Below are 24,592 nucleotides of genomic sequence, written 5' to 3' on the forward strand. Positions count from 1 at the left end.
TCCTTGGTGTGCATTTGGGCCATTCATCTTTACTTCACTGCCCTTCTTTTTGATTCGGTCCCTTACCCTTGTATTCTGGCAAAGTGAAATTTACCAGTGTATTAGAGCTTAGTATGTACATTCTAAGCACTAGGTTTGTGGAAGCCTACCGTTTGTAGTTGGAGTTCTAAATCAATTTTTAAGCCTCCACATAGATTCCAACTCCGTTGAGTTCTTTCTGACCACCGGCCAGTCATAAGAAAAGCTGTTCCCACAGACAGAGTGTGCTTGAAAATCGATGGCTAGCGCTCACCTAGCCAGCCCAGGGAGAGGCAACCACGCCCTAAGGGACTTGCCTGGGTGTGCCCTTGATGGAAATTGGAGACTAAGGTCACTTAGTCATGAGTTCTATTACCTTGACTACCTTGATCAGAGGACCCTGAGTTATTCGAGTCCTCATGGTCCATCCATGTGCCATGTCTCTGTAGTCCTACACATAACTGTGATGGATTGATCTGCCACCATCGTGCTTTTGTGACAGTTTGCCTGGCTCTCCACATTGTATCCCAGTGGCCTGGCTGGGACTCTTTGGACATGATGGCCCAGTGCTTATGTCCACCCTCATCCTGAGGATTTGTCTTTCTCTTTTTCCTGTTAAAGACAGAATAAATGGGCCTCTATCAATGAAATTTTAGCGTGGCGTCTCTGTTTCCCCTAGAATACCAGGCTGTCTATGAGTATGCTCTCAGTTCCCTTCTTTTTTCTTTTTCTTCTTTGATGTTTCCGCTAGCCATCCTTTTCTCCCTGAGAAGGGCTCATTGCCCTTTCAGAAGCGAAGCCGGATATCAAGAAATAATCTGTCTTTGTCATTGATACAATTTGAATGTAGACCCACGTGTTCCCTCTCACAGAAGAGTTTGTCTTTTAAAGCTTATCTCTCCTTTAGAAATGGAAGGATTTGTCCTTGTTAAAGAAGTTCAAAGAGTTTTGTAAGAATTATTCCTCATACCTTATAAGAGCGACAAGATCACAATCATGGAGGATCCAAGGTCACTGGAATGGGAGAAGAGATGGAAGAGTCACACTGGATTTTAATTGCCTCCAATGTCATCATTGTCCCCAGTTTATTGGTCAATGCCAGTCCCACGCTGCAACCCAGTTACAGTGGAAATTAGGAAATGCTTGGCTATTTTCAAAGCAAAAGGACCTCTAATTAAGTCGTCTCCTCTGGTTACCCTCTGGCTCTCTTTTTCTCTCTTTAAAAAACACCCAGTGCCTCCCCAAAGTAATACCTTCATGTGCTGGCTAGTCTCTGCATTCAACTCCAAGTTCAGCTAATGCTCAAGGGCATCTTCACCAAATCCAGTTTTAGTTGCTTAGAGCAGGCAAATATTTCCACCACACTCACACACAAACAGGTATCCTGAAAGCACAATTGGATACCCACAGTGAGCATTGCTATTCTGAAAGGGGCAGATCCCCCTTCACAGAGACGTCTTGGTCCACAATCATGGTCCATGACCCTCCTAAAATCCTGCAGGGGAGGAGGGAAAGTTCCTTCTGCTGCTTTCCAGGCTCCACCTCTGTAAGATACTTTCTTGCTCATGTTTCTTCTTGGTAGCGTATGAGGTAAGCACTTTCTGTAAGGATGCTTAGGATTGTCAGGACGGTTAGCATTTTCAGGCCACTTCTAGGTAATGAGAATCCCTGGCAGTGTTGTCAGGTGAGTGCTGGACAGCTAACCCACAAGGTCAGTCCTGCCAATCTACTAGCTGCCCCGAGGAAGAAGAGGCTGTCTGCTCCCGTGATGAGTAACAACTTCAGAGACCCTTTATAGGGTTGCTAAGAGCAGGAATCCACTCAATGGCAGTAAAATTGTTTTTCAGTTTCTATTTTATAGGACTTTGAGGAGACACTAGTTTGATTTAAACATTCCATCAGACTCTTTTCTCTGGGAAATGTGTTCCCTTCCAAAACTACACAAGTCTCTGGTTCTTCTTAGATCTGGAAGCATTGGGGTTCTGTGTAACACAGATACGTATAAATTTCTTACTAACAAGACACCTCAGGGGAAAGTGTTGCCATATTGACTTGTTTTGAGATGACTAATGGAGGAGCAGTTGTTCTGTGAGGTAGAATTTCATTTTTAGGACACCTCCCATAGGCCATTTTGGCAATGCCCGGCTTGTCGATAGGAAGTTATATTTGGTCTATTGATGTACTGTTTGGTCTAACTGAGGTAACGATGATGACAATGGAAAATACAATCCTAAAATAGAACTCTTTCTGATGAAATCCAAGACTGATCACTATATGTATGTTGTATATACTATTTTCATTTCTTTTGCAACACATGCATTAGGTTTTTTGGTTGGCTTATTTTTAGACCAATGATGAGCATGCTACCTATTAGTAAAACGGGTACTGCCCCTCAAATCTGGGGTTCAAAAGGAACAACTGGAGCAGCGGATGTATTAAAACACTCAGAGCTTTCCATTGCATCATCAGAGCTTCATAAGGACCCTGTGCTGACGATGTTAAGCATAACTTCTAAGAAAATGTCTATTTGTCATTTGTCCCCATTCTGCTTTTGCACAGGTACAACTGGATATGGCTGCTACCAGAAAATGCAGCAGTTTCAAACCACCAGAGGATCCTGGGAGAAAGACTGGGCTTCCTTGTTTGGGAATCAGTTACAGTCTCAGAATCTCATGGGGCAGTTCTACTATGTTTGATAAGTTCGCTCTGATTCTATTTCACACAAGGTTGATATATATTAAAATCGACATGATAATACCTAACAACAATGCTTATTTGTCCAGTTACACCTCAGAATTCCTTAACTGAAGTTTCCTTCTGCTTGCTTCCAGTGAATGTCATATGATTTCCCCTTATGCTAATCTTTCTTATTCATAAATGTAGGTGACAGTGAATATCTCAGGACATATTTAAAGACAGATTTTAAGACTGAGGGCTCATCCCACATAAACCAAGGCAGAGTGGGTGGAAAGGTGGGAAGGGTGGGAAATGAGACATTAGCCTGATCAGCAACATTTATAGCTCTCATTCTCTGCCACCAAGTTGATTCTGACTCATAGTGACCCTGGAGGACAGGGTAGAATTGCCCCTGTGGGTTTCCGACACTGTAACTGCTTACAGGAGCTGAAAGTCCCGTTTCTCCTGAACATTTAATTATACTAGGCTAAAAAAATCTACATTGATTTAAAACCCCTATGATGAACTAAGTATTGATTTTTAAAATAATGTGTTTGCTTTACAACCCTACATCTTTGTGCAACAGGAAAAGTCATTTCAAATTAGCCCTCAGTTTCTCGCCTGCGATGTCATTTGCCCCTCCTTCTGTAAATTCATAAAAGCTGAAAAATAATTAGCAAAGAGATTAGGTAACCCAGCACTTCCTATTTTTCTTTTTAATATGATTTTTCTTCCAGAGCTTTAGTACTGTTTCTACTTGGTTCAAAATAGGAGTGTGTATTTTGGCAAGTGTGTATGTTGGCACCAAGCTTTCCTTTAGCCTTGGGCTCAAGGAGGTCCTAAACTAGGGGTGGGGACAGCCAGCCTGCGACCCATATAAAGCACAATGATTCATCAATAGCCTGTAATATCGCACATCTCACCGAAAAGAAGCAGTTCCAACCTTCACTTTCACTCACTCACTCACTCACTCTCTCACTCACTCACTCACTCACTCACTCACTCACTCACTCACTCACTGTGATAGAGTAGTTTCCAACCTAGTGACCCTACAAGTCAGCATAGAATTGTCCCTGAGGGTTTCAGAGACTGTAACTTTTTCTGTAACTATTCAGAGATTGTAATTATTTACTGTAACTGAATTTACTGGACTAGAAAGCCTCATCTTTCTCCCATGAAGCTGCTGGTGGTTCTGAACTGCTGACCTTTTTTGGTCAGCAGCCCAATGCCTAACCAATAGGGATGAGTCCGTTAAATGTTTGGCCAAGTAGAGCAAGATGATTTTTAAATTGATAACTGTATATGATGTTAGAGATATCCAATGTATCTTAGCCAAAAAAATAGTCCCCCCCTCTTGTCTAAACTGTGGCCCCTTCCTGCTTGCTGTAGAGTGACTGCTTGTCCATTCAGTAGTATCTGCACATTCAGTGTCTTAAGCTGCACAAACACCCGACTCTTCTCTTAGCTTAGCCTCTCATGCCTTTCAGGTTTGGGTGATTTCAGACTTGAACATTTGAGAGCAGAGGCATTCAAAAGCACCAAACCCACCCCACCGCCACCAAGTAATTCAAACCCACAGCAACACTGAAAGACAGAATCAAAATGCCCATTAAGGTGGCCAAGGCAGTAAATCTTTATGAAAGCAAATTGCCACCTGGTTCTGTGGAGCAGCTGGTGTGGTTTTGGACCACGGACCTCTCTGTGGGCAGCCGAGGACTTTAATCGCGGTAGCATCGGGGATTCTTTTCACACTGACTGCGAGATCAGAATTAGGAACTTAGTGAAACTCAGGAGTATTAATATTTCCAGGTCTACATGTAAAATACTAAGTAAAACAGTATAGACCGCAATAAACTTTGTGTTTTGCTTTGTTTTTTTTACCACATTGCTACTCTGAGAAGATGCTTTCTTTATCTCAAATAAAAAACAAGCTTCACTAGTTTACAAATTCATAGTGACCACTGTAGACCAAGGAGAAAGATCTCTGTGGATTCCCAAGACTGTAAATCTTTAGGGGAAACAAAGTCTCGTCTTTCTCCCTCAAAGCAGCTGCTGGATTTGAACTGATGACCTTGTGGTGAATAACCCGATACATAACCCACGATGACACCAGGACTTGTGAGTCACAATGGACTCCGATGGCAGTGAAATTTTTGTTGCTGTTATTGTTGAGTTAACAAATAAATTTTAATGGTACAACTCTAAACACTGGAGCGTGGTGAATCTTGCTTAGGAAGAGTGTGTATTTGATGTCTACAGAACCTAGAATAATGAAAGGGAACAGTTAATCAATTAAATAAATGTGTGCGACCCCAATAAGAAATATATAAATCTAGATATATTGTTTTTCATGCTGCTCAGTTGCTTGATATTTATGTAACCAATTAGTCATCTTACAAAATGCATGAGCTAAAAGGTGTATAATGATGTTATAGCAATGTTTTTTTAAATTTTTTTTCTGTAGCAAAAATATATTTTTGAATTTGTAAAATTCTCTGGATCATAATCTTCTGCAGCATTCTAAATCTCAGATTTTGTACATGGTATTTTCATTTTTTAATTTGTAAGAGAAAGGTGCTAGATAATTAAAGATTTGCTTAATTTTCCTCATTCATGTACTATGCATATATCAATATAAAAACAGCATATATAATATTGTTTCTGCTATTCTATGCAATCCCTGGTAAAGAGAATTGCTCATAGTAAATGTATACCTTATACCTTGTTTCATACATTCAGTAGAATATCTCTCGAGAGAAGTTAATTCTACATAATATCCATCACCAGAGGCTGGCTCAAGAGTGGCTTAAGTTCCCGTTTCAGAGCACAGTAGCAGTACCAAACAATCACAGTAATTGACCTGGGTCTATACATCAAGGCTAAATAGGCATAGAGTAAATTGCATAGTATTTGGTGAAACAAGTTACTCACTGTTCCTTTTCAACCCATAATGACTGTAATTCCATTAGGTTCATTGTGTGCTATTCAATAGGGTAGTATTGTAAAATTGTTGCTTTTACAATAGAACTTTAGAGTTAAAGAGCCTACTTTTCTCCTTAAAGCATGTGGATCTTCTTGCATTAGAAGAGAATTTCATTATATTTAAAAATGTTTCCTACTGTTTACTTTATCACTGGGGTCATAGAACGGAGCCAGAGTCAAAATTAGTCTCTTATTATGGAGAGTGGGAAGCGAAGAGAGATTTCCCAGTGGAAATCCATTGTGGGTTTATTTGTATTTCCAAAGTACGGAAATTATAGGAACATGGAAGAAAAAGCATGGGCTAGGGGACTGTCTACATGTATTACTATTATTTTGACTCCTAAAATATACTACAAATAATCCTAGTATAATTAAGTACAAGGTATCTAAAATAGTCTATGGACCACAAATAGTTCTCAAACAATCACAAATTTGTTCACTGTCAGAAATATATAATTCTCAGGTTAAGTCCACCAAAAATAATTTATCAATATGATTTCTCTATTCTAACCATGAACACCTTGGGTGTTACTAATGATTATCATGTTCAATTGATGCCAGAAAGGTTTGAAATTCCACCTAGAAGTGCCTCTAATTAAAGGTCTGGTTATCTAGTTCTCCCAAGCCAACCATTAAAAACCATTCTACTCTGACACATGAGTTCATCATAAGTCAAAAAGAACATGATAGCAATTCCTTTTTTCACCATAAATATATCAAGATATATTGCTAACTTTTAGAGTTAAAAATAAATCCTACAGGTTCAAGGAATATTCACACAACTTAACATATGTGTGTATATGTGCATATATGAGGGGATACCCCTCCCAAAAAAGGGAATTTTTTTACAAAACAACCTTATCACCTTCAAAGTACTCTCCATTACACTTAACACATTTATCAAATCTGTGATTCCATTCTTGGAAACATTTTTCAAATGCATCTGTTAGGATGGCTGATAGCACCTCTGTTGCTTTTCCTTCACCTCTTCTATGTCACCAAGTTGCTGTCTTTTCATGTCCTTCTTCATTCACGAAAACAAAAAGAAGTCACATGGAGTGAGGTCAGGTTAGTAAGGTGCATGGGGCAAGAGAGACATGCTGTTTTTTGCCCCAAACTGGCAGGTGCATTGTCATGGTGGCAAAACCATTCCCCAATCTGTCACAAAACAGGCCTTTGTTGTTGTTGTTGTTGTTGCTGTTGTTGCACACCGTTACACAATCTTTTCAGAACCTCTAAATAGAAAACTTAATTAACAGTCTGACCTGGTGGAAAGAACTACCAATGCACCACGAGCCAACATTATCATCTGATCTGGGAAGTTAACAGACGTGCAGAACAAGGTTTGTCATTTGCATTTCACCCCTTTTGAAATGAGAAAACCAGTGGTATACATGAGTTCATTCTGTAGCGCTGTCCTTGTAAGCTGTACTCAACATCACAACAGTTTCTGCAGCATTTTCCCAGAGCAGGAAACAAAATTTCACAGCTGCACGCTGTACTCTTAAATCAGCCATCATAAAAATACAAGGTTTAAGAGAAACTGCTTTTACAAAAACAAAAACAAAAAATCCGTGTAACCAGAAAGAACTTTCCCAGGCAATGCCTCTGGGTGCACTAACTCATGGCACGTTGCTCCATGCTCACCAGCAGGGAAAATGCATACTATAAAAGTTCAGCTCTGCCCAGTGCAATTCTGTTTGTTTTTTTTTGGGGGGGGGTGGAGGGAGAACCCCCCCTCATACATGTAGATCATTACTGTATGAAAAGTAATGATATATCAAGAGCATGACCTTGAGTTATTATCTCTGTAGCTGTAGGCAACTTAGTAAAATTTTCTTGGTCTTGTGTGTCAAAGAGGATTTTTGCAAAGATTAAATGAGTCAGTACAAGTAAAGCACTTAGAGGAGGTCCCTGGTACATTACAAGCCGCCCAAATAGTTAGATAATTTACTCTCAATATTATGATCGCTATTATTATATGGGATAATGTTATAATTCGCCCATCCTAAAACGTTCCCTTTGAGTCACACCTCCATAAAAATCACAATGACGTTTGGTTCCTTTAATAGTTACGCAACTGAACACTGACCAGGAGCATCCTACATGTGAGTATTCCACAGATCTTACCAGATGGTTACTTTTTTTAAGGAGGTAATGAACTTTGAAACTGAGATTATACTCTCCTGGACATAGACACACATACATGTAAGTATGTCTAAAAATGTGAACCCTCCACGAATTTAATCTTAAGAAGTAGTATGGTGACTTGTATTTTTGTACCCTTAACATGCATAGCCTAAACTAGAGACCTAAAAATATTTTGGTAAATAATAATTGACAATATTCGGGCAAACTTTATCCACCTGACAACAGAATCTAGACACTTATGTTCAAGACTTAAATTTATACATAATATTTAAACTATTAGAAAATGAATGGCCCAGAAATAGTTTTTATTCTAACCCCTCTTGTAACTAGTATTATTGAGTAAATAAAGTCTGAACCTGCTTTTTTCCCCCCTCAAAGTTTCTGATATCCATATTTTGGGCTTCTGAGACATTGTAGCTGGTTGAGTTCGTTCAAGGTCACTTATTCTGAAATTACTATGAAATCAGATGGAATGGAATTCTGCATTGAACAAAAGAACCCACTTGTAGTTTTCCCTTGATATTTGCACTTTGTTTACAAGCATCTTTTCATTTTATCAGCATGGTAAAAGTCAGCCACCTTCAAATGGTCACGTTTCCTAGTACTTCAGACATCTTGTTAAATGTGATCAATTCAATTAGCTTGTTGAATTTATAAGATGTCAATCAGTTTGATGTTTCTTTTTCCTTACCACAATAAATAAACTAATGGGTTTCTTTTCCACTCTCCCTTCTTTTCCCAACCCCACTCCCACCCTATCGACATTACCAAGAATAGCATCTGGGTGGACAATTCTACTTGTGTCCAGTTTCTTCGTCTAATACTCACTAGCTGTAACCTGGGACAAGTTTCGGTTTTAAAAATGGGTTATATGTATTAAATGAGTTAAAGAGGTTTAAATGCATAGCATACCATCCAGCACGTTGTAGGGTCAAAAGAGCAAAGGGAAAATACACTGGCGGGTCACAGACATAGTTTTAAAAAGGAGGAAATAAAGGAAAGAATGAAGATAGATTTAGGTTGTGGTTACTTTGGAGGATGGTGGTTGTGGTAGTAGAACATGGGGTCAAATTTCAGAGTTATGGTTCCAGGGACAATTACCACAAGTGTATTATGACCAACAAAATTTATAAGTGACATATTCGCTTTTAGGAATAAACTATCCAACCACTTACAGCTTTGCTTACTTAATGACAGTGCAGTTCTTCAAGCCAGTATTGTCATGATTCTTACACTAATGAGATATATATGTGTGTGTATATATTTATCATATATATGAACTTGAGCCCCCTAGAACAAAGAAGTGTCTTAAATTATCTCTTATTTTAAAAACTCATGAATCTTTTGTATTCCACTGTATAAATTATCTGAGCAAATAATCAGGGTTGCTGAGTTATATGAAGAAGATTTTGTCATCAGTATTAGCACAGGGGGGGGGGGTTATTAACAACCTGTAAAATGCAAATGACCCAACCTTGCTTGCTGGAAGTGAGGAGAACTTGAAGCATAGGTGAAGATCAAGGATTGCAGCCTTCAGAATGGATTATGACTCAATGTAAAGAAGATCAGAATCCTCACAAGTGGACCAGTAGGTCACATCATGATAAATGGAGAAAAGTGTGATGTCATCAAAGATTTCATCTTGCTTGGCTCCACAGTCCAGGTCCATGGAAGCAGCAGTCAAGAAAGCAAACAACACATTGCATTGCGGAAATCTGCTGCACAAGACTTCTTTGAAGTGTTTAAAAGCAAAGATGTTAGTTGCGCTCGACCCAAGTCATGGTATTTTCAATCTCCTTCTATGCATGCGAATGTTAGACATTGAATAAGGAAGACCAGAAAAGAAGTGATGCAGTTGAATTATGGCTCAGATGAAGAATATTGAAAGTACCATGGACTGCCAAAAGAACAAACAAATTTGTCTTGAAAGGAGTACGGCCAGAAAGTTCCTTAGTGGCAAGGATGGTTGAGATGGTGTCTCAGTACGCATTTTGGATTTGTTGTCTGTAGAGACCAGTCCCTGGAGAAGGACATCATGCTCGGTAAAGTAGAGGGGCAGCAAAAAAGAAAAAGGCCCTCTACAAGATGGATTGACACAGTGGCTCCAACAATGGGCTCAAACCTAAGAAGAATTGAGAGGCGGACATAGGACTGGATGATGTTTCTTTCTATTGTAGACAGGTTCCATAAGAGTTGGAACTTACTTGACAGCACCTAACAATAGCAACTGTATAATATGTCTGTTTCCATCCTAAAGAAGTATTTAACTATAACTGATAATAAGTTGGAGATTCTAGGAGCATCCCTAGACCCAGACCTGCAGTTTTGCCTAGCCATTGGTATATTATTGTAGACTGTCAAGTTGATGCTGACTCCTAACAACCTTATAGGACAGTGTAGAGCACCATCATAGGTTTCAAAGGCAGTAATAGGCAGTAATCTCTAGGAAAGCACACTGCACATATTTCACCCACAGAACTGCTATGAGTTAAAACCACCAACCTTTAGTTAGCAGCCGAGTATTTAACAACTAAATCATCTGGGCTCCTTCCTCTTGGAAGGTTGCCTGTCCCTTAAATCTCTTAGGAAAACAATCCATGAAAAAAAGGAGGTTAAAAAAAAAGTGATGAAGAGAAATGTTGTGTTAGTATGGGTAGACTAGAGAAACAAATCCATGGACACACATATGTGTATAAGGAAGAAGTTTATATACATGGCAATTGTACATTAAGAAAACATCCCAGCCCAGTCCAGATCAAGTCCATAAGTCCAATATTAGCCCATATGTCCGACAGCAATCCATATAGTCCTCTTCAGACTCATGCAACACAGACAATGACACCGAATGTAGATCACAGGCCAGTGGGTCGAAAGTCTTTGAATCCAATGGCATTGGAAACATCTCAGCGCTGGCAGCGCTGACCTCTGCATGGCCGCTCCAGCACCCAGGGCTGCATCAGGGTAAGTCCATGTGGCTTCTCCTCAGGGATGTCTCACAGGAAGGGAGCCTTGCCAGTAGAGAGTCTCCAAGGGAGTCAGCAGAGAGAGGGAGGTGTCTCCTGCCTCCAAAGAGGAAGTACCAGATTTCCCAGAATTCTCAGGAGAAGGCCATGCCCACATTGGCTATCTCCAGATTGGCAGCCTAGACTCCACCCCCTATACTCTTAATCTTTAAATCGACACCAGATTAGGTGACTACCACAAGAATTTTTGGTTTAATCTTCAATAATGCTACCAATCTGATGATAAAAGTGTTCATAAAAAAGCATTTTTAAAAACAAGTCTTTATTGTCAGTCCTCTGCAAGGTCTCTGAAGACAGGTGCTTTTTCAAGGTCATTTTAGAGTTCTCCTTCGTCCTGGATCACTCGAACCAATCCTCACACATGGATTTAGACTGAAGTTATGGGAAATGATGGTATTCTCATTTTAAAAAAAGAAAAGAAAAAAGGTGTATTCTCCATGGCCACACTCCAAAGATAAACTGACCCTCGACAACCACGTGCAACACCTACAGGTCAACATCTCTCTTTCGTCGGCATTTCCATCTCTTTTTGGACTCTTTAGAAGGAACTAACGGTGCCCAGCATGCAGAGTGGATAATGTCGGCCCACCATCTGTCTGTACTTACATTCACATGCTTCCTAGAAAATGAGGCCATGCTGTAGTTAAGTTCATGAAAAAGTCTTTCTTTTAAGACAGCGGACAGACTTATGGATTCCTGCATACTAGTCAAAATGTAAGCCTAATCATTTTATAAATCAAGGTGTGCTGTCACAGACCTCTTCTGAAAGTCAAGCACTTCCAAACATTTTCACTCCTCCCTCGCCCGAGGCTGGGGAACACACCAAGTGTGGCAGTCATCCTGCTCATCCATTCTTACTCCTGTGGGGGGCCGTGTTTATCTTCCCATCAGTGGGTGGTCCTTCCACCTCTCAGTTTATCCTGGATTAGGATAATGGGACACCCAGTTTGTCTATCATGATATATGAAGATATTTCTTAAAATGCTTCTTCCTGGAAAGGTGGGGAAATCTTAATCTTCTGCATTTTTTTGGTCTGCTCTCTTTCTGCCAAAATGACAAATAAATCATTTTTCAAATTACTGGAATTATCTTTTACTTTTAATATGAAAAACTATAAGCAGTTTTGTGACTTAGGAATATCAATTTCTGCTCAAGCCCTGTATGTAGCCTTCATTTTTGAAAATGTCTAAAGCTAGATATTACCACTGGAATTGCCTAAAGAGAGACAGACGCGGGTAGTCAGGTTCAAGGTGCCTGTCATACACACAAGTATACACATAATTGCCAAAATGAAATTCCTCTTATTCTAATGCTCCCCCTTCTAGAGGGGTACATGCATTTTATTCACAAATAGAGAAGCCCTAACCTATAAATATTCAAGGAGAGATAGTAATTTTGTCTAAGATCACACTGAAGACCCAGTGACCTAACATGTAGTGTGATAGTTAGGTTTGTGTCAACGTAACTGAACTAGTATTATTCATTTGGAAGTGGAGCCCAGAAATGTCCTATGCAGCACAATGTAACAAACAACTTCATAATGGAATCTACTGAGTAGCCAAGCCTTTGTAAGAAGATGAGGGAGGAATGTAATCCCCTAACTCAGATTACAACCCTGATGTAACCGAAAGGAAATTTCTGAGAGGATATGGACCACTTCATATATAGGTAAACTCTGTTGAAAGCTGGAGGTTCCCCTTGACCCACATAGCTTCGGGGGTTGATTGACCCAAGATAGGCAGGAACACCAGAGGCTGGTAGTTGTAGAGGAGGATAATCCAAGTTCAGCAGTAGAGGCTTATTGACTAGAGTTGCTAATGAATTCAAGACCCACAGGGTGGATGGCAAGTTGTTGGCTCAAGTTCAAAGCACCTGAAAAAGCAAGTGCAGTCCAGTTCTAAGTCTGTGAGTCAGAAGCTACGTTGGAGGCTTCTCCTGACTCACTAGCTTCAGAGGTTGATTAATTCAAGATAAGCAGGAATATATTGAGAGAGAGAGAGAGAGAGAGAGAGAGAGAGAGAGAGAGAGAGAGAGAGAGAGAGAGTATTGGCTTCTCTAGAGAACCCAGGCTAACATATTTAGGTAGTTACTCCTGCCATGTATAAAAGTTATTATATATAAAAGATAGCTAGTTCATAGAAACAATCCTGGATTATACAATAAAGAAATGTTTCAACTCATAAACTATTTCAACTCATAAAATAAAACAATATCCAGAGACAGGGAGATTTGCTCAACCCTGAGAGCTGCCAGGACCCTGGCCTGCTTCTGTTGATCTTGGATCCATGCGACAGAGCCTCTGCTGACCTCGCTGTTCCAGCTTCACCTCTCTGTGTCCATCGATCTGTGGCCCCATGAGTCAGTATAGGACCAAGCTAGCATGGATCTATGGACGTGAGTTGGACTGGGCTGGGGTGCCTTCTTAATGTAAAGTTGCTTCTTAATATAACATTCTTGTACATAGATGAGCGTCATTGGTTTGTTTCTCTGGACAACTCAGACTAACATGCCATGTAAGAATAATCAACCATTTATGATCAAAAGTGCAACCTTGTAGCCAAGGACAAAGTACAAAGAGTTAGGAGAGAAAGGAAGATGGAAGCAGGAAAACAAACCAACAGGCCACTGGACATCCCCTTACAGAAGGGTCGAGGGGAGGAAACGAGCCAGTCAAGGTGCAGTGTAGCAATGATGAAACAGGCAACTTTCCTCTAGTTCCTAAATGCTCCGCGCCCCCCCACCCCCAAATCAGGATACCAATTCTACCTTACAAGTATGGCTAGACCAGAGGATGTACACTGGTACAGATAGCAACTGGAAACACAGGGAATCGAGGGCAGATGATACCTTCAGGTCCAGTTGTGTGAGTGGCGATACCGGGAGGGTGGAGGGAGGGTGGGTTGGAAAGGAGGAACCGATTATAAAGATCTACATGTGACCTCCTCACTGGGGATGGACAACAGAAAAGTGGGTGAAGAGAGACGTCAGACAGGGAAAGATATGACAAAATAATAATTTATAAACTATCAAGGGTCTATGAGGGATGGAGGAGGTGGAGGGAGGGGGAAAATGATGAGTTGATGCCAGGGGATTAGGTGGAGAGCAAATGTTTTGAGAATGATGAGGGCGATGAATGTACAAACGTGCTTGACTCAACTGATGTATGCATGGATTGTGATAAGAGTTGTATGAGCTCCTAATGAAACAATTAAAGAAACTGGAAGGCATTGGGATATGTGATGGTACATTGAGGGGATGGCGATGGAAGAGCGGGAACAAAATGTATACCAACTGTTGATGCAAAACTGATCATCTGCTCTGTAAACCTTTACCTAGTCACAATACAAAATCCTTTTTAAAAATGTTGGTTTCCTTTTTTGAAAGAAGAAACATAATTGAAGCACATGGAAAGCACCATTACAATGACATATTTGTCCATCTCCAATACATGACAGCATCTTTCATTCTAAACAGATGGCTGATAACCAACTGAATTCCTCATAATTGATCCTGTCTCATCTCACTCAATTTCTCTTCTCAGGTCATCACCTCAAAGTAGTCAGTTCCATAATGTGACCGTTGACAGTGAACAAGCTGTATCTTCAGCTGCTATTTGACGGTAGAAGGCAACTCATCCATACCTCGTGAGAACAATATTTGAGGATTTGTGGCAAAGTGAAATGATGATCAAACACTGATGCAAGGAGGAAGCACTCGAGGTAAGCCTATTTCAGTATTCTTGGCTAAAGACATTCAAAATCATGACACAGGATAAAGTATGCAAATGTTTCCACACAATATTAATTAAAAGAGGCAAATCTGTGGTAACTAGAGACTCTGAGAAACTCAATGGAGCTGCTGGAGACCTTTTGCTCCCTCTGCCCTATTGTTAGGTGTGTGGATCTTAATTCTACTGCTCTTTGATCCACCCTCGGCTTATAAGAACTCTAAAAGCCTATCTCAAACCCCTCTGCCTAAGACATCTTCAATACATTGCTGTTTCAATCTAGGAGTTTACCCATTTGTCACAGACTCAAAGCTACCGGGAGATTTTATTTACCTTCACCCATCATGAACTTGGGTTGGGTGAGGAAGAGTCATAAAAACTGTCCTCAAAAACTAGACATCTAGACATCGAAATTATTTTTCCCCTTCTTCCTTACTTTGGGAATTCTTGACCAATATGAAGAAAGAAGAACTGCTCTTCAAATCTTTTCATTTTATGGCTGTTGCTCTCTTTTCAAAATGCAGTCGCCTGACTTTTTTATTCTATACTTCCTGTGCAGCAAGCTCTTCTGCAGGCATAGAAGCAAAGAGATTGGCCTTTTTTAAAAGGTGCCACGGAAATAAAATGGAAAATCATAACTGTTTTCTGATCATCTTTACCCAAATGGTCTTTCAATATGTTTTTTAGTGTTGGATGTTTTCTTATTTAATTGATTAACTATGATAATTATGTCAACACAGCAGGGACATTTCATTTATAATACAAATTATAGGTTAAAAATATTTATAGTTTTGAGAATGAGTGTTAGTGACTGCTTAGAAAACCATGAAAGTAAGTGGATTATTACAGTTACACACATATACATATGAAGAACTTCGAAAAGTCCATGGAAAAAATGAATTGAAACATAATGGAATTTTTCCAAGAATGTTCTTAGTTCCTCACATATTAAATGAAATTTATTTTAGAATACATTGTCTACAGTATTAACTATAAACTTCTCTGATGATTTTCTCAGCGTACAGGTTGAAGAAATATGGTGAAGGGATAGAGCCCTGACACACACCGTTCCTGATTTTCAACCATGCAGTAGTCCTTGTTTTATTTGCACAACTGCCTCTTAATCCAAATTCAGCATAGGCACCATGTATGTTCTGGAATCCTGTTCTCCAGGTCCATAGCATTGAATGTGTGAGCATAGTCAACATCTTCCTGGGATTCTCTGCTTTCAGTCAAGATCCTCTGATGTCAGCAATAATGTTACTCTGAGCATCGAGTAGTGGAATAAAATCAATTCCTATCTCTCCAGTGAATTCATAGGACAAGGCCAAAAACAGTGTTTTAAACTCAGTGGTAGGAAGAGATGAGTATATCTATTTTCTGACTTTATTCATTTCCTTTTTTTCTATTCTGCATCTTTAAACATGTTCGCCATGTCTTTTGCTTCATGCGTAACCTGGAAATCTTAGGTGAATTCTGTGAAGGGATTATGATCATTTGATTTTAAAGAACCCTGTTAACTGAATAACCATTGATATTTAACCATGTCCTATTTCTATATATATTAAGAATAATATAAATCATTTTTTCAATGTTCCAAATAATTTAGTCAAGGATATCTTCTTATTCTACTTTTTTAAAAGATGGTCACTGGAAAATGATTTGTGGGAAGTTTGAATGGTTTCATTAATTGCCTCATGTCTCCACTTCAGTCTCCTCCACCTACAGTTACTCTGGCAGTGGCGAGCTCTTGATGAATGTCAACATTTAAAGAGATGTACAAACCTTTGTACTTGCGATACTTTGCTCATGTCTGGATTTGCCCATGGTACAAAACAATTCTCTAAGCTATTTGAGAAGGAAAATTCTTTTAAAGAATTACTGGCTACAGTAGCTATTAAAGTTCAAATTTATGTGACTTAAAAAAATATCCTGTATATTTCTCCCCACTGGTTTTGAAGTAGGTATAGTAAAACTACCTGTATATATAAAATAATATTCACTGGGTGAGCTGTTAAATACATAACTGATGATTAGGTATAAAGTTTCCTTTCATTCACAATAAAAAGTAAAAAATAATAAATAAAATACCATCAACTTATATTAATAAGTATGTTTGAATGTAAAGTTAAATGACAAGGTGAACTATAACACTAAACAATACCTCATCATGTACAATCTTATAAAGTTATCTGCTTTAAGAAATCACAGGCTGAAAGTATATTTATATTGTTGCATGAAATAGTTTCAAAGTACATTAGTTATTTGAACAATGGCAGCTCCAAATAGAGTATAAAGCAATATTACTAAACTGAATTTTAATTTAAACTAGAATGCCTTTAAATTTATCTTAATTGGAAAGGTTTATTAACAACCTGCGATATGCAGATGACACAACCTTGCTGGCTGAGAGTCAGGAGGACTTGAAGCTTTTGCTGATGAAGATCAAAGGTTGCGGCATTCAGGAAGGATTATGACTTAGGCGAGGAAGACCACAATCCTTCCAAGTGGACCTATAGGTAGCATCATGATAAGTGGAGAAATGATTGAAGCGGTCAAGGAATTCTTGCTTACATCTACAATCATTGCTCATGGAAGCAACAGTCAAGAGATCAAAGCATGCCTTACATTCGCTAAATCTGCTGCACAAGTCCTCTTTAGAGTGTGGAAAAGCAAGAAAGTGACTTTGAGGACGAAGATATGCTTGATTCAGGCTACAGTTTTTTTAATTAGCACATCTGTATGTGGTGTAGACTAGTTCCACAGACTACCAAAAGAAAAATAAATGTAACTTGGAAAAATGACAGCCAGAATGCTCCTTAGAGGGGAAGATGGACAGACTTTGCCTCACGTACTTTGGACATATTGATATGAGGGGCCAGTTCCTGGAGAAGGACATCATGCTTGGTAGGAGGGGCAGCAAAAAAGAGGAAGGTCCTCAATGACATGGATTACCACAGTGGTTACAACAATGGGCACAAACATAAGAACAATTGTGAGAATGGTGTGGGACCAGGCAGAGTTTCGTTTAGTTGTACATCAGGTAACTATGAGTCAGGACCAACTCAATGTGCACTAAGCACAATTGCAACAACAAAAATGATGATCTTATTTTTTTTAATGTATCATGGGTTTTGTCTTGGACATAACCAAAAGCTTTGAAGGATGAGTCACAGGGTCAGCAAGCTCAGGATCTTAGTCTCTGGGGATGCCAAGGTCATTTGGGGATACCAAGGTAATTTGGATTAACATAGCTCACAACGATCATGTATTAGCTTCTACTTTGGTGAGATCAATGTCTTAAAATTCATGAATCACCATCTCAGGTGCAACTATTGGTGAAACTCAAGTGAAACTATTGGTGTCTCCTTTTGAGAGAAAACAGGAGTGAAGACCTTTGAAGATACTTGGAAATCGTTAGTCCAATGGATAAATGGACTACACAAACATCGATCTCTGTCACTCTGAGATGAGATGAATGGACAGTAACCACCTCATACTACCAACAACTTTGAAAAGAATCACACTAGAAAGTCTTGGGTAGACTGGGAGAAAATTGTGGAGCAAAACTCAAAGTCATTTAAAAACAACAAATAAACAAACATAAACAGACTTACTGATTAAACTGAGACCCTTCCAACGATGGCCTGTAGTCACTCTTCAGGTTTCAAATGGACCTCATCTGTGTTCGTCCAGGTAGATGAGAGAAACAAATCCAAGGAGACTCATATGTGTATAACAAAGAGTTTTATATCCAACAGCAATTGAATATTGAGAAAACATCCCAGCCCAGCCCAGATCAAGTCCATAAGTCGGCTATTAGCCCATATGTCCAATAACAATCTTTAAAGTGCTCTTCATACTCACAAAACATACACCATGACGCTGAATGCAAGAAGATCACAGGCCAGTGGGTTGGAAGTCTTGTGGATCCAGTGGTGGCATAAGCATCTCAGCGCTGGCAGGCGTCTCCGCGTGGCTTCTCCTGCTCAGGGCACTAGCCTAGCTCCATGTGTCTTATCAGCTGCTATGTCTCCCAGGGTGTAAGCAGAGAGAGAGTGTCTCCCACCTCCAAGGAGGAATACTGGAGTTCCCAGACTCCTCAGGAGAAGGCCATGCCCACATAGACGCCTCATTATCTATGACCTGATTGACAGGCTAGACTCCGCCCCTTCACTCTGAATCCTCAAATTGACACCAGATTATGTAACTACCACATCATCCCCATGGGTCAAATTTCAGCCAAAGAATAGGCAAGTCTTTAAGTGGAATGATAACACTAATGAGATACGCATCTTAAAATAATCAACTCTTTGAGATAAACACTGCGGCATTTTACGCAAGGACAAAATTCAGAATAGTTCAAAAAGAAGGTGGGAAAAAACAAGAAACTAGGAAAGGAAATATCAATGAATTAATGAAATAAAATGTGTATGAATTGTTGAATGTAAAACTGATTGGCTCTATAAACCTTCACCCAAGAGACAATAAATAAATTATATATATATATATATATATATAAAACAAGTGTTTAACAGCTTTCTGCTTCAATTTCATAAAACTAATGAATTCCCCGTGTTATGTGGGAAATCTCTCCTAGAATTGGATGTTTTTATTTCTGGAGGACACATATATGAATTTACTTTCACGTACTTTTAAATATAATATATACTATAAAGATGATGACAATTTAATTAATTATTGACACAAAACTAACAGAAATATAACCAAAATAGATGGTGAGGTTTACTTTATTTGTTTCAAAATTTGCTAGCTTTTCCCCAAGTACATCTATTAATATTTTGGTTTTGAATTTGGTGTGATTTTTTGGTTTGAATCTATTAAAAATAGATTCACAGAATTGTACAGCCATCGGCATTATCTAACTTTAAAACATTTCATCAGCCTAAAGCCCCAACCTTTGAAAACCTCTAATATGCTTTCTGCCTCTATGAATTTGTATATTCTGAAGATGTTACATAATTTAATGATAGAGTATGTGGTATTTTATGTCTACCTTTTTTCACTTATCATCATATTTTTAAGGTTCACCATTGTAGCATATATCAATGATTTATTCTTTACATCGATGAATAATATTCTACTACATGGGTATTCCACATTTGGTTTAACCCTTCATCAATTTGTAGGTACTTGAGTTGTCTCTATTTTTTTACTATTATGATTAATGTTGCTATGAACAGTTGCATACAAGTTTCTTGTGAATATATGTCTTCATTTATCTTGGGTGCATGCATAGAGGTTGAATTGCTAGATTACATGGCAACTGTACAGTTACCATTTTAAGGGAATGCAGATTATTTTCCAAAATGGTTGTACCATGTTACATTTGCACCAGAAATTCACGAGGGTTCCAATTTCTCTACGTCCTCACTAAATGCTTGCTATCATGACACACACTATGTAATTGAAGCGTTGACTTGCATTGTCGTATTCACGATGCATCAGAACTGACTTGAGGGTTATGCTTGTTTGTTTGTTTTTGGTGTTTTGGTGACTCTGTGCATAATGACTCTCATATACCACCTTTGGGAAAATAGCTATTAAAAGTATTTTCCAAATTGTTACCGGAATTATCTTATTACTGTGTTTTAAGAGTACTTTATAGATTCAGGATACACTAGTCACTTCTAAGAGATATGATTTTCAAATGTTTCCTCTTATTTTGTGATTTGTTTCCTCACTTTCTTAATCATGATTTTCAATATATTTAGGGGTTTGTTTGTTTTTTCCTTCTGGTGAAGTTTAATGTACCTATTCCTTCTTGTTGATTTTAGAGTATGGTTTGCAGGGCATATCTAAGAAACCATTCGGTAAAATTAGTTTAAATAAACACTTTATTTAATAAAATTTATCCCAATATTATCACTTAGCATGCAGTCAAGAAAATAAAATTACCAGTTAACACTTGTATTTTCTTTTTCACAGTAAATCTTTTAAAACCGATACCAAATTTTTATTAAAATAATGTGTGTTTAGATGTCATGAAATTTACAATAGATTAATGCACCCAACTTATTCCAATTTATGAACAACTTAAAAGCTCAGATATTTAAAACTTTTCACTTCATCTTTCATAAGCTTAAGTCACAAAATCATTAGCAAATAAAATAGCTGTTGTTTTAAACTAGTTGTTTGGGAATGTTTTGTATACATCCATAATCAAGTGATGTGGAAATTAGTAGTTGGAAGTGATAAAATCCTATTACAAGACCTAAAACATCACAATTGGCTTTAAGAGGGGCTAGCAGGAAGGTAATGGAATGGTAGCAAATTAGACTTTCTAGTGGGACTTAAAAAGGTAGTAAGAAAATTGATTAGAGGCTGGGAAAGAGCAACCAGTATTTTGTAACGGCAGAAATATTAGTGAAACAATCACCTTCCGGAGTTCAGGAGACACAAAAGGTATTCCAAAAGTCACAGATTCAATTAAGGAGATTGCAAAAAAAATATTATTTAAAGTGCCAGTCGAGCTAAAGATGGTACAGCCAAGTTTTTCATCAGAATTTAATGAAATTGTGGAAGGCCAGGAATGTCTCTCCAGTCTGCAAGAGAGCCTCAAATATGCCTTCCTTCTAAAAGAGCCCAATTCCTTAATGTCTAATAAAAACGGACCTCAGAACTCCAAACCAAACTCCTTGCCATCTCATCGTGACTGACTCAAACTGACCGCATAAGACAGGGTAGAACAGCCCTTGTGGAGTCCAAGATTGCACCTCTTTACAGACTTAGACAGCCTCATTCTCCCAAGAAGCGGCGGGTGTTTCAAACAGCCGACCTTTTGGTATACAGTTCACCCCATAACCCATGAAGCCACCAGAGTCAAGGATACAGAGTAATTTTTTTGTAAAGCCTGCAGAAGGATTTGAGACCATGCCTCACAGGTCTAGATGAAAGGACTTCCCACAGCCCGAATTAGACTGATTAGACATGTCTTGAAGAGATTTGGGATCATGGCTTTTCACCAATATATCTGACAGCACTTTGATGCATAGGAATTCCACAGTTTTAGAGCAGAATGTAACTCTTAAAATAGGTAATTTCAGACAAATGTACAATTAATGAATGAGGAATAACTCCTTCCTTGTCCAATAATTCTAGAAAACAGCAAGAATGATTACATAACTCCAAAAATGTAATCAATGTCACCAATTTGTACATGTAGAAACTGTTGTATAAGTGGAAGTTTTGCTTTGTAGATTCCCAACAACAATAAATTCATATAATTTAAAGAAATTGTCTGTATGCTGATGTTTTGATTTCTATACTTTCTGTCCTGATCATGGATCCGTGAATCTATCATTATATCAGTACCAGGCTGTTTTGACAACTGTAGCTATACAGTAGGTGTGAGGTCAGGTGGTACAAGACCATCTACTTTCTTCTTCTTGAGTTCTTTGCCTATCCTGGGGTTATTTCCTCTCCATATGAAATTGGTAATTATTTCTTCCACTTATTTGAAGAATGATGCTTGGATTTAGATCGGGATTGCATTGAACCTGCATGGTGCTTTAGGTAATATTGACCTTTTCACAAGATTGAGTCTTCCAATCCATGAACATGGGATGGTCCTCCATTTGTATAGTTGCCTTCTGGTTTCATATAGTAATATTCTGTCATTTTCTTTGTATAGGTCTTTAATTTGGGGGGGGCTAGGTTTATTCCTAATATTTCAGCCTCAGCATGGGTATTGTGAATGGTATTGTTGCCTCGATATCTTTTTCGGTATTCCTATCACTGGTATATAAGAAAACAATTGATTTCTGCTTATCAATCTTGTGTCCTACTACACTACCAAACTCCAGTAACCCTTTTGTGGACACCATGGGACTCTCAATATATAAAATCATATAGTCTCCAAATAGTGGAAGTTTCATGTCTTCTTTACCCAATTGTACTCCCTTGATCTCTTGCAGTTGTCTGATGGTACTGGCTAGGACTTCCAGCACAATGTTGAATAAAAATGGGGATAAGAGACATCCTTATCTGGTTCCCTTAATCAGTGGAATGGTTTTTCAGCTTTTCTCCAATGAGTGCAATATTGGCTACTGGCTTTTTGTATATGCCTTTATTCTACTGAAACATATGAATGCTTCACAAACTTACACTGGGGGCATCTTCTCCGTGTCATCCTTGCACTGGGGCCATCTTCTCTGTATCATTCCAATTTTAGTATATGTGCTGCCGAAGCGAGCACTATTTGATTTCTTTACTGATTCTTCCATAGGCATTGATTGTAAATCCAAGTAAAATGAAGTCCTTGACAACTTCAATATGTCCTCTGATTCTCGTGAAGTTCCATATTTCTCATGATTTTTTTGTTTTTCTTTCCATTGCACTCTAAATCATTCTGAAGGCTGCAATCCTTGATCTTCAATTAGTGTTTCAAGTCTTCTTTCAACAAGCAAGGTTGTGTCAGCTGCAAAGCCATTGGTTGCTAGTGAGTGCTGAACTTCAATCCAGCAGCCATATTCTGCTCCATAGAGTGATTCTTTGTATACCAAAGGCACAGCACGCAGCATCTCAGCAACACACAAGCCACCACAGTCGAACAAACGGAAGAAGTGGTGGCGTATGAAAAGGTATGCCTAGTTATAATCCATAGTCAGAAAGTAGAAAGTTGACAGGAAGGTCAGCCATCATAAGCATTAACTTTTGAACCATTTGAGGTTTATTCTCGACAGTGTCAAATCATAGCTGAAATGCTATACTTATAACATGATCCTCCATCTGTCATCTATTTGTCATAGATACCCTGGCTAAAAATCTTGCCTTGAGCCTGGCTAAAAACAAAGAAATGAAACATTTTGTCAAAGTTAATTATTTAATAAGAAGGGCGACTCTAATAATTTTGCAATTGCACTAATTTAGATTGATTGTTACATCTATAAAATAGTAATTCTTTTTTCCAAAATAGACATGTACTCCCTTCACCTACTTATGTGCTCACACACATACTAAATGATTACATAAGGTAGTCCTTTGCTCAGCTTCTTGTCTATAAACACATCTATTATAGTATTCTTTGAATCAAAAAACTGGATGGATTTTTGTTGGTGGTGGTGGTGTCATGGGTTATAATTCTGTAGGCATCTTTGAGAAGATGGCATCAATTCTTAGCCTATATAAATTAATGACAACTTGTTTATGCTGGTCAGGGATCAACTTGGAGGGAAAGGCATTACATGAACATATATATATATATATATATATATATATATATATATATATATATTCTTTTTCATCTATCCCACACTATATTTAGCCAAATTAGCCTCAACTTTAGAGATGTATTTTCATCCCTCTTCTACTTAGGGTATATTAAAGGGACACAATTTGTTAAGTTGCTTTCTATGCTTGGCTTCTGTTGTTTATTAGAATATTTTAGGGACCTAATTAGAACAACCTCGTCTTCTAAATCAACTCAAATTTCTCAGTTATATTTCAATTTCGTCTCTAGGCAAGCCTCTGCTAGTCTCTGGTTTCCTCTTCTCCCAGGAACACATGTTTTTTTTTCTTCCTGAAGCATGTGGTTGACATTGTAGCTTGCCCTTCGGGGAAGGATAATTTGCTTATTGTGGATTAGTTGCCTTTAGCAGGTAAGTCTCACCTGGGTCACATCCTTTAAGGAGATGTCCATGGACAGAGTTGCCTGAAAACTTTCACTGGAATGTGCAAACTTCTGCCCTGGCTTGTCCTGCTTGATATTGTGTTTTCCTCCCAGGGTAATTTTCTCTCAATGATAACACCATTGTAATAGAGTCAACCTTTCTTGCCTTTTTTTTTTTAATTGCAGTTTGTCCACTGATTTTGGTTTTCCATGTCACAAATTAGGCAAGCTGTATCTAGAGTAGAGTGAATTAGTAACCTGGAAATATTTGGTTCATCTATTGCACAAATCTCCAGGGACTTTTGAATCAATCTGCTCCGCATCATTTCTACATTCATCAAAAAAGCAAGATAATAAGTATACATGAAGGGTGGGATAGGAAAG

At 38.5% G+C, this 24,592-nt stretch overlaps 1 pseudogene; it reads right to left on the minus strand.

Annotated features, from left to right (window-relative positions):
* Window positions 1-22,694: 22,694 nt before the first annotated feature.
* LOC142452081 (U6 spliceosomal RNA) lies at window positions 22,695-22,795 on the minus strand (annotated as a pseudogene).
* Between the last annotated feature and the right edge of the window lie 1,797 nt (window positions 22,796-24,592).

The sequence above is a fragment of the Tenrec ecaudatus genome, chromosome 6, assembly GCF_050624435.1.
Source record: "Tenrec ecaudatus isolate mTenEca1 chromosome 6, mTenEca1.hap1, whole genome shotgun sequence".
NCBI lineage: Eukaryota > Metazoa > Chordata > Mammalia > Afrosoricida > Tenrecidae > Tenrec > Tenrec ecaudatus.